Source organism: Hippopotamus amphibius, chromosome 9, assembly GCF_030028045.1.
Source record: "Hippopotamus amphibius kiboko isolate mHipAmp2 chromosome 9, mHipAmp2.hap2, whole genome shotgun sequence".
Lineage (NCBI taxonomy): Eukaryota > Metazoa > Chordata > Mammalia > Artiodactyla > Hippopotamidae > Hippopotamus > Hippopotamus amphibius.
The window spans coordinates 78,440,849-78,453,219 of record NC_080194.1 but is presented as its reverse complement, the minus strand read 5'-3'; the positions used below and the strand labels follow the sequence as shown (position 1 = coordinate 78,453,219).

The 12,371-nt window shown below is 39.9% G+C and overlaps 1 pseudogene; it reads left to right on the top strand.

Annotated features, from left to right (window-relative positions):
* Positions 1 to 11,995: 11,995 nt before the first annotated feature.
* LOC130829527 (U6 spliceosomal RNA) lies at positions 11,996 to 12,095 on the top strand (annotated as a pseudogene).
* The last annotated feature ends 276 nt before the right edge of the window (positions 12,096 to 12,371 follow it).

The following is a 12,371-nucleotide window of genomic DNA, read 5'->3' as shown; positions in this document are numbered from 1 at the left end:
GTCACCCATAGTTATATTTCTTTTCCTTGTCTTTCTTCACCACCAGGTTCTAAGCTCTATGAGAACAGAGACATAGCTCTCTTATTTCCTGCTGGATCAAAGTAGGTGTTTAATAAATACTTGTTTGGCCAGTAAACAGGAGAAGATGAAAGCAGTTGCATGTGGCCAGGGCAATGGTACCTAGTAGGTGATGGGTACTCAGCATAAACATTAACTGTGGCTGGTGTGAACCACATGGTAGCTGACTGAAATAACTGACCAGACTAATATATAAGCATATTTGAGATATGTGCTAAAACATTCCAGAAATACTTCAAGGTTGGGGACAAGAGAAATTCTATAGGGTAATAAGGTCTTTTATGGATAGATTGGTGGGGCAGGGAGAGTTAGTAAATCTAGGTTATCACCATTGTGATTTTATCTGTCTTTGTAGGCTGGTGCACATGGGGATATACTATATATGTCATTATCCTTATATCATAATATATTGTTATATGCTATGTCATCATGTTATCATAATTTATAATGTTATAGGAGAAATAGGTACTTTTGTTTGTTTACTGTTTTACCCCCATGACATAAGTTCTGTGAAGTCAGGTGCTTGGTTTTTTGTGTTCTCTGCCCCATCTCTGATTCTAGAGCCAGCTTTTTCACATTGCAGGTACTCAATAAATATTGGTTAAATACATGAGTGAGATTTTTATACTACTCTATTTTAATTCTGTTTAAGTAGTATGCTAAACTACCATTTTTTGTTTGTTTATTTTTTTGAACTCAATTAAGTGGAAATGAAACTACATTCTCTCTTCATTTTATTATGCCTATAGGGAGTCTGGCTACTGAGATTAAAACGGTTTACCTAAGGCTCCAATGTCCACCTGGTGGCAGATTAACTTAATCACAGTCAAATTACCTCAGAGGAAATTAACAGCTTTCCAAGAGCTGAGCCTGACAACTCGAACGTGTAGAATCCCCAGGGTGCCCAGGTGTCCACGCTGTGCCTGGCTCTGGAGACAAGGGCAGCCCCACATTAAGCAGTGGGGAGACATCATTAAGGTTATGATTAAACGGCCTTGCAGGGCAAAAAATGTCCTGCTGAGAGAAGACCAAGTCCTGCCAAAAACTTCATTGCTTTGTTATTTATTACAAATTTCTGGTGATTTTTCCTTCCCAAATCAAAAATAGTAATAGGAAGTATTACTGCCTCAACATGCAGGTTGGCAGGATAAAGACTAGGATGTACAGGGTTGGGTGTGATAGAAGCAGTGAATGAACAAGGATTTATGTATGCCCCAGAAGTAGAGTTCTAGGAGAGAGCCAGCGTCAGGTACAGGGTAGGGTGCTCAGCAGGGAGACTTGAGAGCTGACGCTGGGTGGATCAGAGATGTGGCCAAGAAGGTGTAGACCTGGAGCAGATCGACTGCTAGATATTTTTTCAGCAAAGATGGGTTTATTTAAGGTCAGTAGAGAATTGCAATTGGGGGCTGCAACCATGGCAAGTCATGTGCGTGTCTCCCCATTTCAAGGGAAGGAGAACCCTTTTACAGAGGGGAAAAGGAAGCTGGGGGGCCTGGAGGAAACAGAGTCCATGGCTTTTCATTGGCTGAGCCCTTACCGGGAAAGAAGAACCTTTCTTCTTCCGGTTGGGCTCTGCTGTTGTCACAGGGCATGACAGCTCCCCCTTCTGGTCTCCCAGCTTATTTAATTGAGATTTCTGTTTATTAATTTTTTACAAAGGAAACCTGAAGATCAGTAATTTGGGAAAGTGTGCATGGTGCTGGTGTTGAGGGCAGAGCAAATAGTTTTCAGGGTGATCTGACTTAGATCAACAGGATGGCATCTTTCTCCAGAGCTGCCTTTTATCGAAAGCTAAGAACATGTCAGCTCTTGCTGCCTGGATGTGAGTACCACCTCTGTCCCCTCCCTCCATAACTATTTTGGCTCATGATAACAGAGTCAGTTCCAGATGGGAAAGACATGACTCTATGTAGGTAATGCATTTGATGTGTCTATTAGGGCAAAGCAAAAAAAAAAAAACAATCAAATATCAATGCTATTCTTTATCCATTGTTGCTGTCAGGATCCAGTGCATGAAATAGAAACCACTCTGGGTCTCTTAAACAGAAAGGGACTTAATATGGAAAATTAGGTGCTTCAAAATAATTGGAATTGCTACAGAATGGAGTCAAGGGTTGAAATCGTTGAGCTCAAGGGCCCAACACTAGAGCTGCAATCCAGGGATCAGAAAGCCACTGTCATTGCCACAAATGCCTCTTGACACTCTTGGAGCTGGATATTGGGCATTGGGATGCCAAGTCTGGCTGTCACCACTGCATTTTGATTCTCATTATGTTCAGGACATTACCTGCCAGCATAAACAGCAAAGGAAAGCAGCCTCTGTTGACTTCCATCTTCCAAGTATCACTCTAGTGGATCCAATGGTTAGAACCCAAGTTGGATGCAGAGTCTGAGAGATTGGGGAGTGTGGGATTTTGTTTTTATTTCCAGTATTCATTTCTCTCCAGCAAGGCCAGGACCAGGGTGAAGCAGAGAGGCACCCAGGGCATGAAATTGACAGAGGTGCTTGCTCTCAGGGTCAGGCAGGTACAGGTGTTCACCTCATAGTAGCATTGTGATAATTAAATGAGATAAATCTTTTACAGAACTTAGTGTAGTTTTAATATGTGATGAGTACTCATTAATTGCTAGGTTAATGATTTTTAGCTGTAGGGAGAGAAGGAAAATGACATAACTTTCTCTACTCCTATGAATTTTCTACAAAGAATTTTTTCTTTGATGAATCTCTAGCCTTATGTCATATAGACTTTTGAGGGTGATGATCATAGGGCCAGTTTGGCCACTTTTCAGTAAGCTGTGCTGTTTGTGTGTAACACCTCTGCAGAATGTATGGGCCTCTGTTACTTTTACCCTAAGCTGTGAGCCTTTAGCCACAAGGAAAGATTTTTAACGTCTTGTCACATCTCCCTAATTCTTTCATATATAATGGCAGCTTCCGAAAATTATACCTTAGAATGTCATCATTTCTTAATTAATGAGTGTTTGAAATATAGATACTTATAGAACAACTTAGATTGTTTCCATATTTTGGCTATTGTGAATAATGCTGTGATGAACATGGGGGTGCAGATAGCTCTTTGATATTGTGATTTCATTTCTTTCAGAAATACACCCAGAAGTGTAATTGCTGGATCATATAATAAAAATTCTCATATTTTAATTTTTTTGAGGAACCTCCATACTGTTTTCCACAGTGGCTGCAGCAATTTACATTCCTACCAACAGTGCTTAAGGGTTCCTTTTGTCCACATCCTCAGCATCATTTGTAATCTCTTGTTTCTTGATAATAGCCATTCTAACAAGTGTGAGGTGATATCTTATAGTGGTTTCGATTTGCATTTCCCCGGTGATTAGTGATGTTGAGCATCTTTTATGTTACCTATCAGCCATTTGTATGTCTTATTTGGAAAAATATCTACTCAGGTTTTCTGACCATTTTAAAATCAGATGATGATAGTGATGATGATTTTGCTATTGAATTGTGTGAGTTCTTTATATATTTTAGATATTAACCCTTTATCAGAGATATGGCTTGCAAATATTTTCTCCCATTCTGTAGGTTGCCTGTTAATTTTGTTGATTGTTTCTTTTGCTCTGTAGAAGCTCTGTAGCTTGATGTAGTCCCACTTGTTTATTTTTGCTTTTGTTTGTGCTTTTGACATCATAGCCAAAAACATTGTTATGAAGACCAGTGTCTTCTAGGAGTTTTATGGTTTCAGGTCTTATATTTACAGCTTTAATTCTTTTTTGGATTAATTTTTGTGATTGTTGTAAGATAGACATCCAGTTTCATTTTTTTTGCATATAAATATCCAGTTTCCCCAGCACCATTTACTGAAGAGACCTTGAGTATTCTTGGCTTCTTTGTCAAATATTAGTTGACTCTATATGTGTGGGTTTATTTCTGGGCTTTGATCCTGTTCCACTGGTTAATGTGTCTGTTTTTATGCCAGTAGCATGCTGTTTTTATTATTTCAACTTTATAATAAAGTTTGAAATAAGGAAGTATAATGGCTCCAGCTTTGGTCTTTTTTTTTTTTTAAGATTACTCTGGCTCTTCAGGGTCTTTTGTGGTTCCATATGAATTTCAAGATTGTTTCTTCTGTTTCTGTGAAAAATGCCATTGGAGTTTCGTTAGAGATTGCGCTGAATCTGTAGCTGGCTTTGACTAGTCATACAACCACTTTGGAAAATCATTTGTCACTATCTGTTCATGTTAAATATGTACATTCTATACGCGCCAAGTTCTTGCCTAACAAAATATATGTAAAGAATAATCATAGTTGCCCTTGTAACAATTAAAAAACAGACAAAACCAAAGTTCCATTGAAAGTAAAATAGATTTGGTATGTTCATGTAATAAAATTCTACATATCTATGAAAATGAATTACTATCATATATAATAAAATATATAACTTTTCTAAATATAATGTTATCAAAAGAATCCAGTCCTGAAAGGACCCATTCTGTATTATTTCATTTATATAATGTTTAAAAATAGGCAGTATGAATTTATGGTGTCAGAATAGTACTTATCTTTGGGGAGGAGAAAGAGACAGTGATTAGGAGCAGGCATGAGGGGGCTTTTGGGGTGCTGCTGATATTACATGAATGTGTTTTCTTTATGACATTTCGTGAAGCTTAAGATTTGTGGTCTTGTCTGTATGTTTGTTACATTTCAGTAAAAAAATGTAAAAAAAAAAACCCCAAAACTACATACTCTACCAAAAAAATAAAAAAAAAAAAAGTAAGGAAAGGACCGCAATAGAAAAGAAAAAAAAAATGGCATTTTGTTATTAGATACCATTTTCTATGTTAAAATTAAACAATACTTACAAAGTTCAATTATAACAGCAAGGTTATTTTAATTACTAGAAATCAGCATTTATGCATGATATTTGCATTTTTGCCCCATTGACCTATTTTTCTCCCCTATCAACAAGTCTGAAACACAAACATAAGTCATTCAAATGATCTATACATTTTTAAACCACTCCCCTTGCAGTTTCACGATGGTGGGGATGTTTTCAAATGAGGTCTGTACAAAATCTACTGACTATCATCCCACAAGTTAATGCATCTGTTTGTCTCCAGTGCATTAAAAACTGACATAAAATATATTTGCATACACACTATTAAATATATGCAGCTACCTCTCTCTGTCTCTATCTAGCATCTATCTATCTATCTATCTATCTATCTATCTATCTATCTATCTGTCTATCTACCTATCTACCTATCTATCAATCATTTGTGTAGAGCACACCCCAAACCTGTCAGGACACAGTCTGGAACCCCTGGAACTCTTTGTTTGGTCCAGTTCTCGCATTCAGCCTGACTGACCGTAAGATGGTGGCTGGGAACCTAACGCATCTCCTGGCAGTAAGTTGTCTCCCTGCTTCTGAGGGTTATGCTGCCAAGAAGGCAACCAAACCTTTACTAACCTCTGGGCAAAAGCTCTGATTTTCTTTTGTGTGTAGAAGTCCACGGCAGATGTTTGCTTCTTCTGTACACCACCTGGCAGTCCCTCCTGAGGTAGGTGGGATTGAGGTGGCTGCAGGTGTGATTCCACTCTGCGGTGGGAAGGTGGAAGGCAGAACCTTTTGCTGTTTGACGTCCACCTTTGTGCCTGCGATCCAGAAAAACAGTAACAGGAATGTCTCCACAGACCTCATGAAATCCAAAGTGTGGAGTGAAATTGTGGCTTTCTGTTTGCAAAGGCAGGCTTTTCACTTCTCACCTCACTGAAAACAGATCTGACAAGAATTTGACACAAACACCCACGTCCTCCCTCCTGAAACACTCTTGGCTTCCTGACACCACAGCCTCCCTGTGTTCCTGTTACCCCGAGGTTCTCAGGATTCATTGCTGACTCCTCTGCTTTCCCCAAACCTTTAAATATTAGGACTCCTTTAAGTTCTATCATAATCCTCTTGGCTCACTCTGCATACTTTCTCCCTGGGTGATATCATCCATTTCCGTGGTTTTAAATATCACATGTTTGTCAACAATGCCAAATTATATATCCAAGCTCACTCTCTTGTTCTGAGCATCCAAAGAAACTGACACCGTCCAAGGAATATAGGCTCATAAAAATCAGTGGTAATTTGAGTTACATAAGCATCAAAAAGAAAGGTGCACAACATGGTACTTATTCTAGAGGAATAATGGAGTGGAACAATTTAAAATAAGTATAAGAAATATTTTCAAGGAAATAAAGATATTGAAAATAGGAAGCATAAATAAGCAGTTGTTAAGAAAAGCCAGAGTGGTATCAGTGGTTGTTTCTCTGGCAAAATTGTGAACGAGGCTAAGAATCTCCTCCAAGATGAAGGCAGACTTAGGTGAGGCCCCAAGAGAATGGTGCAACCTCATGCAATAATATCACCTTGACAACAAAGACCACAGATTGCAGGAGAAGCAGCCCATGATTGGAGAGATTCTTGCCCACTTTAAGCTAAAATCTCCTCTCTCTCCCTCTGCTGCTGCCCTCTTTCCTGAACAAGACAGGTAAGAGTAGGGCTTCCTGAAATTTGCACCTAGGTGGTCATGTGAGGACAGGAGAACCAGCAATAGAAGAAGGAAGGAGAAAGAGAGAGAGGCAAGAGTGAGTGCCCTACCTGGACACTGGAGAGAAAATAGGCGTGTGACTATAAAAACAACATTTGAATTTGACAGAATATTTTCCTGAATGAGACTGAGATTTTAATAAGGAGATGAGTGTGAGATAACAGGCAATACCTCTGCCCCTGGATCCCAGCACAGAACTCCCGAAACCCTTGTAATTTCCTAAGTAGTAAAAGTATCGAAAGCATCTTTTGTTCTAATGAGGTGACTCTAGCTGGGTTCCAGAAAGACTAAACCATGATTAGAAGCTTGATAGTTTCAGCCCAAACCCCCATCCTCCAGAGAGGGGAGAGGGGCTGGAAATGGAGTGATGAAGCCTCCATAAAATTCCTGAAGTGCAGGGTCGAGGAGGGTGTGTTCTCCCGGTGGGTGAACACATCCATGGTGGGAGAGTGATACACCCCAGCTCCTCAGGGACAGACCCCTGGGTCAGGACCCTCCTAGACCTCACCCTATGTATCTCTTCATCTGGTTGTTCATCTGTATCCTGCATCATATCCCTGAGTTCTGCGTGCCACTCTAGCAAACTAATCAAACCCAAGGCAGGGTCCTTGGAACCTCTGATCTATAGCAGGTTGGTCAGAAACACAGGTGACAACCTGGGCTTGTGAGTGGCATCTGAAGTGTGTGTGCGTGTTGGGGGGGCAGTCCTGTGGGGCTGAGCCCTTAACCTGTGGAACCTAATGCTATCCCCAGCTAGACAGTGTCAGAGCTGACTTAAATTGTAGGACACCCAGCTCGTGTCACAGAGAATTGCTCGTGGTGGGGAAAAACCTCTATGAGTTCACTGACCAGAAGTGTCAGGCCTGAAGGGTTATGTGTGAATAGCAAAGGAGACACACAGGGGAGAAACACAGTAGAGAAGAACTGGGTTTTTCCCTACAATAGGAGGGAAAGCCAGAGTTTTTCCGTATTAATGAGATTATGGAAATAATTAGACAGGACTAAAATTTAAATAGAAATAGATTGGAAAGAAAATAAGATGAGTGCTCTAGGCAGATTGAGTGTTCAGGGCCATGAGAAATTCAAGCAATTTTGAGAATAAAACATATTTCGTGCTCTACCTAACTGAATTGAGAACCAATTATTTATTGACCACCAGATGTGTAAAAGTGATTGTCTAGGCATTAGTGATAGAGCTGTGAATATTTCTGACAAAAATATCTCCCCTCAGGCAGCTTACTTTCTGGTGGTAATCAAACCAGTTATATGTGTTACCTACTGAGGAATGTCCAAGCCATATAGCCTGTGTCTCAGTCTCTAGAGCATCACTGTTCAGTGGAACTTTCTGCAGTGATGGTAGAGTACCGTATCTGTACAGTCCAGTAGCTGTATGTGGCAAGTATGACTCAGGAACTCTAATTAGAGTCTATTTAACTTTAACTCATTTAAATTTAAGTAGCTGCCTGTGTCTGGTGACTACCATATTGGGAAAAGCAGCTCTAAGTTTTAGTAAAATTGGACAATCAATTTTTATTCAAAGCCATCTTACTAACCAGGACTCAGAAACCAATTCACATGACTGTTCCATGGATACTTGAAAAAATAAAACGTGTGCTCTCATTTCAGAATAAAGAGTTTAATAAATATCAGTTAGGGATAGCCTATTCTTTGTGTTATTTAGGACATTGATATCATTATTGATTATATTCCATCACTTGATCGGTCATGGACTGAGGGTGGGTGGACTAAAACTTCCTTCACTTGCAGGCTCTGTCCACGTCTCCGCTTCCAGAATTAAGTAACTGGTTCTTAGCTGGACACTGCCCTTCCTATAATTGCTGCTTATTTGGAAATGAAGGTATCAGGAAAATGTCTCAATTACCATTTTACACTTAATATGAGACATATAAGGAAAGAGTCCCCTTTGCCTCACCACAAACCATCACAAAGTTTTGGAACTATAAGGGCTTTCTAGCTTTGCTGGAGCATGAAGTCACATACGCAGCAGTAGGTCCTTGAAGACAAAAACACAGCAGCTATTTGGCTTGAGGAACATGTTTGATTCTCTCAAGAATAAATGGGGGAGGGCCATGGAGAACTGGAAATAAATACATGATAGGGGTGTTCAGAAGCTTGGTGGTGTCAGGCCAGAATCTATGTGAATCTCATGAACTTTGCCTCATGTTTGTTATTTCATGGTTAGCAGATCCAGACATCACGTCCACATTCAAGGGAGAAAGTTATGGGAAAGGGGGAAAGCCTTTGTCAGGTACATCCATTCCTTTCCCCAAGAAAACATAATCTTTCCCACGAACATCCTGCACCTGCACGTGTGTCATTATCCACCCAGACACCACAAGCTTTCTGGGATGATGCAGAAGCAAGCATTTAGCTTAACACAGTGACACACCAAATAAAATCAAAGTTCAATCAGCAAAGAAGGGGAAAGTGAGCATTGAACAAGTGACTAACAGTATCTAACACAGTGGGGATTCAACTTAATTTTCTTTACATAGTGAACTAGTTTCTCAGAAGAGAAAAAGCTGTTACTAATTTTACACAACAATCTTTAAATCACAGATCTCTCAGTCCTTGGGACTGAAATGAAACAAATACTAGCAATAGACCCAGGCTGGTCTCAGAATCACTGTTTTATTTCAATGAATAGTGCTGATGGGTTGAGCTCATTTCAGTGGCTGGGTGCTTCCTACCCTAACAGGAGCATTGTCCCGGGAGCCTCCTCAGCTGTGTATACAAATACATCCCTGTCAAATCCTAGCATCAGTTTGACATACAGGCTTCAACATGGTTGAACCCCTGTGGAAATTTTTCAGGAAATTAATAGGGCAGAGGGAATGGCACCGCACAAATCCAGGAAAGAGCTGAAACAGTAAAGAAATAACAAGTCAGCAAGCACAAAAAGTCACGGAGACATTGGCTGGAGAGAAGGCAGGGGCCATGTCATGCACAGGCTTGGAGGCCAATGGTAAGGAGCAAGGATTTCTTTTTTTCCAGATCTTTATTGGAGTATAATTGCTTTACACTGTTGTGCTAGTTTCCACTGTTCAACAAAGTGAATCAGCTGTATTTATCCATGTATCCCCATATCCCCTCCTTCTTGAGCCTCCCTCCCCCTCCATCGCCCCCTCCAGGTCATCACCCATCATCGAGCTGATCTCCCTGTGTTATGCTGTTGCTTCCCACTAGCCATCTATTTTACGTTTGGTAGTGTATAAACGTCAGTGCTACTCTCTCACTTTGTTGCAGCTATCATTTTCCCTCTCCTCACTTTCAGTCTGTGTGTGTCCCTAGTTCTGAAGTGTGTCTCTTGTAGACAGCATATATATGGGTCTTGGTTTTGTATCCATTCAGCCAGTCCGTGTCTTTTGGTAGGAGCAAGGATTTTATTCTAAGTGCAGCAAGAAGCCGTTGAGGTACTTAGTTCAAACAGAGTGTGTGCTTGGTTTCTGAACTTCACTGGTGCAGTCATCCATGGGAAAAACGATTTAAATGTGTTCAAATATCTTTTGAATATTTGAATAAGCAGTTTGTCAATTTCAGTGTCTTCAGTGAATTGCTTAAGTTGAATAAGCGGCTTGTCAATTTCAATGTCTTCAATGAATTGCTTTGATAGGCATCTCCTGTATGTCACCCATCCAAGGAGGAAATGCACCTGTGTGCATTGGAGGGGGCTCTCCGTAGACTTCTCTCTTCCCACTGCCCAGAGCTGCAGAGTTCCCTGGCAAGTAAGTATCCCTTTCATGGGTTCTAGTTTCTCTTTTGTACTCTTGTGCCATCATGCATGAGCTTCATTGTGTGTGCTCCCCAAATAACTGGACCTATCATGTCTGTTAAAGAAACCACTGGGCATTTGACTCTTGGAATTGATTATTTTTGATTAAGAAAATATTTGGCTCCTGTATGGGTAATATGGTGGAGGGGGTAAGAGTGGATGGGAAGGAAATTCAGGGGTCAGTTCAGTAGTCTAGGTGAGAGAGCACGGATGCTTGGGTTACACTGGTGCTAAAGGATACAGAGAACTGTGGGTGACGACACGTATCTTGGAGGTAAAATCAAATTAACGATGGATTCAGTTCAGGAAGGCATACAGAGGGAATAATCAAGGATAACTTCCAGAGTTGGTAAAATAGTGTTGGAAGAGTACTGGTTGCATACTAATAATGCTTATTGCATGAATGGGAAAAACGGGGTATGATAGTCCTGACATGTACAATGCTTTACATTTTTTAAAATATTTAAACCTCACATCTTAGGATATGGTAGGACAGGATTTATTATTTTACCTTCTTTGCAGATGGGGAGACTGGGGCTCACCCTCTTATCATTCTGCTTTTGTCAATCTGGAGACTGGTCAGAGATAAAAGGTGTGATGTGGAAAATTTGTGTGGGGGTGGAGAAGAGACCTGATGTAGCTGGGGCCTGTGGGAGCTATGGGGGAGACACAGTGCGCTCTGAGAGATGTGGCCATGGATGAGGGTTCGATCTCCTTTTGATGTGCTTTAAGAGATGTAAGGAAAAGATTGTTTCTTTTTGGTGGGGAGTGGTAGTGACTTCTGATGGGTGAGGTATTCCTGCTTCTATGTGATTCCAAGTAGAGACTGAGTTCATTAAGATTCCAGCTTTAATGCTGTTCAGCTAATTTTGTTGCCCTGAGCACACATGTGAAATGGAACTTGACTGAAAGCTGATTTGGAAAGCAGAGCATGATTTGGGGACAGTGAGAAAATGGGTTTGACCAGTTTTACCTTGAATTTTGTGAAAGACAAGGTTGAACAGGTCCATTGGATACAGGTTGTAGAAGGCCTGGGGAAAATGTGAATTGAAATCCTTACTAGCCAGATGTGCTGTAAATGCTCTCTCCTGCTGAAAAAATTTTTTAGAAATATAGGAAATTATTAAGATAATAAAACATATTCATAGTACCATCATGTGGAAAAAACTTTTAATATTTTAGGTATTTCTTCTAGCCTTGTGTATGGGTGCTTGTATAAATGTGTGTAAAAACTTCATAATATGATTAATAATTGAAGTTATATATAACATTTTACAATCTATTTAAAGTGCTCAGTGAACATTTTCATATAAATAACCTTCACAAAATAATTTTTGGTGGCGGCACAGTAGTTCGTCACATGGGTGAACCATGAGTTATTTAACCATTTCCTTGCAGACTTTATTTTAACTATTCTCTGTTTCCCTAATGAATCTTATCATTTACTATTTCTTTTTTTGGCCATTATAAATGGCACTAAATTGGTACTTGGTAAACTTTTCAGAATTAGAATCTTGCCTAATTTACTGGTCAAAGATAGTGGACACTGCTGCCCGCTTTGGTAGCACATCTACTAAACTTGGAACAATACAGAAGTTAGCATGGCTCTTACACAAGGATGACACACACATTCCTGAAATGTTCCGTATATTTGGATGTTAACTAGATGGTGATCATTTCATAGTTTGTAACAAGTGTCAAATCACCATGTTGAATACCTGAAACTAATGTAATGTTGTATGTCAATTACACCTTAATTTTAAAAAAGTAATGGACACTTTTAGAGCCTTTGGTAGGTATCGCCCAGTAGCCTTCCAGGTCTGAACCCTTTTAGATACCTTTTAGCAAATGATTGGATTTCCTGTTTCACTGCTTCCTCCCCAATACTGGGAATTAACTTAAAACATGAAAAATAATATCTCGTGGTTT